This window comes from Tamandua tetradactyla, chromosome 4 (genome assembly GCF_023851605.1).
Source record: "Tamandua tetradactyla isolate mTamTet1 chromosome 4, mTamTet1.pri, whole genome shotgun sequence".
Taxonomy (NCBI): domain Eukaryota; kingdom Metazoa; phylum Chordata; class Mammalia; order Pilosa; family Myrmecophagidae; genus Tamandua; species Tamandua tetradactyla.
In genome coordinates, this window is record NC_135330.1 from 9,200,449 (window position 1) to 9,207,940 (window position 7,492).

The following is a 7,492-nucleotide window of genomic DNA, read 5'->3' on the forward strand; positions in this document are numbered from 1 at the left end:
CGCGGCCACCCCCATCCTGGCCACATCCTTCCCGATAGCTGACAAACGCTCTGTTACCCCCACACACGCCGCCCCCCTCTCCTTCTCGTCATGAAGGAACACGTTCCTCCCCCACGGGGGCGAGCCAGTGCGTTTGGCTCTCCTCGCCTCCTGCCACTGGGAACGTGCTCTGTGAGGGAGCTGACCCCCCGCCCCCCGCCCCCCCACTTTAACCGCGCCCTCTTCTTTTTTCCTCTCCCCTCTCCCCTTGTTCCTGCTCCTCCGCCCACAGGTGTGCGCAGGTGTTCTCTGTGTGAGGAGAACATAATGGAACGCCCGTTCAGTGCACCCCTCCTGTCTGCTTGCTCCCTCCTTCCTATTCCCGGAGAGGGTCCATGCTGGCTGCCACACACACACACACACACACACACACACACACACACACCGGCGTGGCTCTCACTCTCCTTACTCTGCTGTCACCTGGCTTCTCCCTGCTCCGGTCTGCTCAAATTACCCTAAGATTATCCGCATGACCCGCTAACTGCCAACTTTGACCTTGACCTCTCTTCACCCTTCACATCTGGCCACCCCACTCTTCTCACCATTCTCACCCTTTGGAGCTTTTTTTTCTTTTTTATTGTGGTTATTTGACTTCTCTTGCTACTTTTTTGCTCCCCTGCTGGCTCCTTTGTCCGTCCCCCACCCACACCCCCAGGCACTTACATCTCAGTGCCCAGCTTTTTCCATCCCGGCACCCTTTCCAGGCTCCCTTTCCTGTGGCTTCCCCGATGACTTCTAGGCCAAAGGTTGGGGGGTGGCCTGGGGCCAAGGAAAGGACACTGGGATTGGGTGCCCAGGGCCTCCATCTCTGTTGGGAGACCTGGATAGCCCTTCCCAGTCTCTACCGCATTGTCTTTACTGGTTGGATGACAGGAATGGGTGGGAACTCTTCCTGTCCTCCTGTACTATGAATCCTCACTGCCAGAGGTAGGGACCAGCCCTGAGCTTTCTCCTGTGCTCCAGGCCAGTACAAGGACAAGCTGCCGGACAGCTTTACCCAGATGACCCAAAGACTCAAATTGCACTACAGCACATCCTTTTCTCTAACCTTTCTTTGCCCGCCACTCCCATCCCCATCACTCTGAAATGTCCTTTCTCCTCTTCTCCCTCTAAGGTACAATTCATGGGCTCTTTCCTTGTGCGCCTGCCTAGCCTGCCGCAAACCTGGCTGGTTATTCTTCCCTAGACATTTGCCAGCACTCACTAATGAAGTACTTAGATTCAAGATGAGAGTATAAGTCACAGGGCAGGGCGGCATGTCGGTTATACCTGCAGGACCGTCAGCGTCCTGAGGACAGGCAAGTATTTCACACCGTCTCAACAGCCCACAGCACAAGGCACTACACTATAGGAAGGGAGGCCCTTGGGAAATGCTTGCGGTGTGTGGGATCAAAACCTCATCAGTCCTCGTCCTATTTGAATCTGCAGCCTTTGACTTCGGTGGCAATGCTTCCTGAAACACCAGTCCCTTGGTTCCCACTGCAGTCCTCTTACTCTGGACACTCCTTGTCCGTCTCCTTCAAGCCCCCTCTTCTTTTCTCGTCCTTTAAAGGTCTCCCTGGTACAATGTCTCCGATGCCTGTTGCTTCCACTCCCACCTCTTTTCCAAGGATGGCCATTCATTCATTCAGCAGACAATCACTCAGGAGCCCTGTGGCTCAGAGTCTGGCCTCAGAGTCTGGGGAGCACAAGAATCAGGACCATCTCCTGCCCTCCCAGCAGAGGGGATGGGCTGAGCTACGATCACAGTCATGGGAGGGGGAAGAGGTGTTGTGGGGACAGTGCATTGCTAGCTCAGGCTTCCTGCCTCCCCCTCTAGTTACTAGTGACCTCCACCCAGACATCAATAATGTAACATACCCAAAATTGAATTTATCATCCCTTCCAAACCTGCTCCCTGTTCCACATTCCTCATGCTAGCTAATCACACTGCAAGGTAGAAACTTGGAACTCATTCCACACTTTCTCCCTCACTCCCTCCACATTTAGTGGGCCATGCAGTTGCATCTCCTTGTCCTCCTCCCTCTTCCTGGGATTCCTCAGCACCTCTCCAGCCCACACCACCTCACCTGCTTAGCCAGAGCAGAGCCTTAACCAGATCCTGTCACCTTCTTGCCCTCCCACCCCTACACTGGGATCAAAGGGAGCTTTGTAGAAAGAAATCCTGCTTAAAACTCTAAACTCAGAATATAAAACCCAAACCCCATGGAATGGTGTGCCTTGCCTCCAACTCCGCCATATACATCTTGGCACTACTTGCAGTTCCCAAACCCTCCAGGCAGTTTCACAGAAACCTTTATTGAAAGCCCCCCCCCCCACTTTAACCGCGCCCTCTTCTTTTTTCCCCAGTAAGTGCTGGGGGTGGGGGTGGGGGACGGACAAAGGAGCCAGCAGGGGAGCAAAAAAATAGCAAGAGAAGTCAAATAACCACAATAAAAAAGAAAAAAAAGCTCCAAAGGGTGAGAATGGTGAGAAGAGTGGGGTGCCCAGATGTGAAGGGTGAAGAGAGGTCAAGGTCAAAGCTGAGAGTTAGCGGGTCATGGCGGATAATCTTAGGGTAATTTGAGCAGACCGGAGCAGGGAGAAGCCAGGTGACAGCAGAGTCACCTGCTAACAGGCTGTTTTTCAGTTTCCCAGCTGCTAAAACAAATACCATACAATGGGGCTGGCTTAAACAATGGGAGTTTATTGGCTCACAGTTTTGAGACTCGAAGTCCCAAATGGAGGTGTCAGCCAGGTGATGTGCTCTCCCCGAAGACGGTGGCGGTGGCATTCTCGGGCTGGCGGTGGGGGATCCTTGGTCCTTGGCTTTTCTGGTCCATGGCAATGCACGTGTCAGTGTCTTCTTTCTCTTCTGGGTTCCACTGATTTCTGGCTCCTGGCTGTTCCCTGTGGCTTTTCCCTCATCTGACTTTCACTCTGCTTATAAAGGATACCAGTAATCTGGACCGAAGTCAACCTGATTCAGTGGGGCCACACTTTAACTGAGGTGACATCTTGAAGAGCTCTTATTTACAAGGGGTGCAAACTCACCAGAATGCGGTCTGGGACCAAGAACACGTACAAGTTGGGGTACACGATGCAATCCACATCATAGGCCTTGGTGATAAGAGATGAGCAGGCACAGTCCCTGCCTTCAGGAACTAATGATGAGATTCCCTTGGGCATGCTATTTCCTCTGCCTAGCACATCATCCTCTCCATGGATTCTTCTCCAACCTCCCAATCAGTTAGTGCCTTATGCATACCTCAGTATAACTCTTTTCACACAGTGCTGCTTCTTCATTGCATTTCCCTGTGCCTGGCATATGGTAAGCACTTCTTAAAATTCATTCATTTATTTTGCAAATATTTATTGAGCACCGAGGACACATCAGTGAACAAAATGGACAAAATTCTTGCCTTCATTGAGCTTACATTCAGCATGGGAGACGGATAATAAGCACATAAATTTGTAAAATATAGAGCATGTTAGATGGTGATGGGTTGTGCAGAGAAATATTTGAGCTGAGTAGAGACGGTTGGGAGCAGGAGGAGTGTCGACAATTTTAAATAGGGGTGTCACGGTAGGTCTTGCTGAGAAGTGAAGTTTAAACAATGACTTGAAGTAAATGAAAGTATGAGCCCTGCGTAGCTTGAGGGAAAAGTCTCCAGGCATAAGCAGCAGCCAGTACAAGTGCCCTGAGGCACGAGCGAGAGTAGTATGAGATTGCTCTAGTTTGCTAGCTGCTGGAATGCAACACACCAGAGATGGATTGGCTTTTAATAAAAGGGGATTTATTTCATTAGTTTTTCAGAGGAAAGGCAGCTAACTTTCATCTGAAGTTCTTTCTTATGTGGGAAGGCACAGGGCAATCTCTGCTGGCCTTCTCTCCAGGTCTCTGGGTTCCAACAACTTTCCCCGGGGTGATTCTTTCCTGCATCTCCAAAGGCCTGGGCTGAGCTGGGAGTGCTTAGATGAGGTATGCTGAGCTGCTTGGGCTGTGCAAGTATGCTGAGCTGTGTTGGGCTCTCTCATTTAAGTACCAGCCAATTAAGTCAAATGTCATTCATTGCAGCAGGCATACCTCCTAGCCGACCGCAGATGTAATCAGCAACAGATGAGGGTCACGTACCATTGACTCATGTCCACAGTAACAGAACTAGGAGCCTTCACCTGGCCAAGTTGACAGCTGAGTCTAACGACCACAGAGATAAAGGAAAGAGATACTGGTGTGTAGGGGGACAGATCCTGCAGAACTCCGTAGGCCATTGGAAAGGCTTTGGCTTTTACCCTGAGTAAAATGGGGTGCCAATGGAGAATTTTGAACAGAGAAAGGACATGATCTGACTTAAAGTTTAAAAGAACCACTCTGACTGCTTGAGAGGGCCATTGAGGAAGCCTCTTAAATAATCCAGTGAACTAAAACCAGCAGGAGACTATATATATATATATACACACACACACACACACACACACACAAACACAAATATATATATATATATATTTTTTAATTCAAAACTTGGTTACATGAGTGAAGCTATATGCAGGGCAGGCTGGCAGGTTGGGAACTCTCAGGTAGGAACTGATGCTCTAATCTACTTAAAAAAAATTTTTTTTGCATAATATAACATATATACATGGAGCAAAGAAAGAAAAAAGCAATAGTTTTCAAAGCACTCTTCAATCAAGTAGTTGCAGGACAGACCCTAGAGTTTGTCATGGACTACCATGCCATCATCTTAGAGTCTTCCTTCTAGTTGCTCCAGAATATTGGAGGCTAGAAGGAATAAATATTTTTTTTATCATCACAATCGACTTTTCTTTCCTTTTTTTGTGAAAAATAAGGTATATACATAAAAGCAAAAAATTTCAAAGCACATCGCAACAATTAGTTGTAGAACAGATTTCAGAGTTTGATATGGATTACAATTCCACAATTTTAGGTTTTTACTTTTAGCACCTCTAAGATACTGGAGACTAAAAGAAATATCAATATAATGATTCAGCAATCATATATGTTAAACCCTACATTCTCCTTATAACTCCACCATCACCTCTGATCTTTCTCCCACATCTTGAGGGGTATTTGGGCTATGCCCATTGTTCTAGTTTGTTAGCTGCCAGAATGCAATATACTAGAAATGGAATGGCTTTTAAAAAGGGGAATTCAATGAGTTGCTAGTTTACAGTTCTAAGGCTGAGAAAATGTCCCAATTAAAACAAGTCTATTGAAATGTCTAATCTAAGGCATCCAGGAAAAGATACCTTAGTTCAAGAAGGCCAGTGAAGTTCAGGGTTTCTTTCTCAAGTGGAAGGGCACATGGTGAACACAGTCAGAGTTTTTCTCTCACCTGGAAAGGCACATGGTGAACACGGTCAGGGTTCCTCTCTCATCTGGAAGGGCACATGGCGAACATGGTGTCATCTGCTAACTTCTTCTCCTGGCTTCCTGTTTCATGAAGCTCCTCGGGGGGCGTTTTCCTTCTTCGTCTCCAGAGGTCACTGGCTCGTGGACTCTCTGCTTCGTGGTGCTGCAGCATTCTCTGCTCTCTCCGAATCTCCAATCTCCAAAATGTTTCCTCTTTTATAGGACTTCAGAAAGTAATCAAGAACCACCCGAATGGGTGGAGACATGTCATCACCTAAGCCAGTTTAACAACAGCTCTTGATTACATCACATCTCCAGGGAGATGATCTAATTACAGTTTCAAACATACGACACTGAATAGGGATTAGAAGAAATGGCTGCCTTTACAAAATGGGATTAGAATTAAAACATGGCTTTTCTAGGGGACACACATCCTTTCAAACCAGCACACCCATTCTAGTCTTTTTATGTTGGAAGGAGCTGTCTAATATCACGGGGTAGGGATTGGGTCTAGCTGATGTTCTGGAGAGGTTGGGCCCTCTAGTTTTCAGGACTTATCTTGTCCAGGGACCCATCTGCTCCAATCTTTAAAAACAGACAGTGGCAACAGAAAGAATTCTTAAAAATTATTCATTGTGGTAACATATCTACAGTATAAAATTTCCCACTTTCAAATACACAGTTCCTCCAAGGTAATAAATTTACAATGTTGTACTGCCATCACCACCATCTATTACCAAAACTTTGCCATTACCCCAAATTGTAATTCTGTACCCATTAAGCATTAACTTCTCATTTCCCACCCCCATCCCTGCCCAAAGCTGCAATCTTGAGGCAGAATTTCCTTTTCCTTGAGGAAGTTCCAGTTTTGCACTTAAGGCATTTCAACTGATTGGATAAGGCCCACCCACATTATTAAGATAATCTCCTTGAAGTCAACTGATTGTAGCTGTTAACCAGGTCCTCAGGGTACCTTTGTAGTGAAACCAGGATCAGTGTTGATCGACTAACTGGGTACTTTAGCCCAATCAAGTTTACCCCCAAAAGTAAACATCACACTAAATAACTAAATGTCCATTAGTTATTTTGTGGCAGTTGTCAACACAAGTCTGGAAGGAGGGCTCACCCTAGAGAGATCAATGATTTTTTTGTGGTAAAATCCGTGTAACAAAATTTACCATTAGTGACATTTACTATATTTACAATGTTGAGCAACTGTCACAACTATTTCCTTACAGGATATTTTCATCACTCCAAAAGGAAATACAATATCCATTAAGCACTCTCTCCTCATTACCCTCTTCCTCCAGCCCCTAGCAAGTACTCCCTGCTTTCTGTCTCCATGGATGTCTATTCTGATATTTCATACCAAGGAAGTCACACAATATGCAGTCTTTGTGTCTGTTTTTTTGTTTTTTTATCACTAGGCATGATGGCTTCAGAGTTCATCCATGTTATATAGCATGTATCCATACTTTGTTCCCTTTTATGGCTGAATAATATTCTGTTACATGTATATCCCATATTTTGTTTATCCATTAATCAGTTGATAGGAGTTTGGGTCTTTTACCTTTTGGCCATTCTCATATATTTGGCTATTTGGTTATGGTACTTTTAGAACATTTGTGTACAAATTTTTGCTTTGTTTTCAGTTATTTTGGGTATATACTGAAAATGCTGGGTCACATGTTTAACTTACTTAGGAGCTGCCAAACTGTTTTCACAGCATTTTACAGTCCCACCAACAATGTGCAAGGGTCCCAATTTCTCCCCATATTTGCCATCGCTTTTTTTTCTCTTTCTTTTCCCTCCCCCCCTTCCTAAGGTATGTCACTGTGGTTCCCCAGTGACAAATGATGTCGAACATCTTTTCATGTATTTGTTGATCATTTATCAACAGATTAATATATCTTCTTGAGAGACATGTCTATTCACGCCCTTTGTCCTTTTAAAAATTGAATTGTCTTTCTGTTGTAATGTAGAAATACTAATTTTGAAGTGAATTGACTCTCCCCACCCCAGGTCTCGCAGACCTTCATTCAAAGAGCTCCTCTCCTTCTTTTAAATCTATGTATAGACAAGGAGCTTCAGAGATTGAAGCGA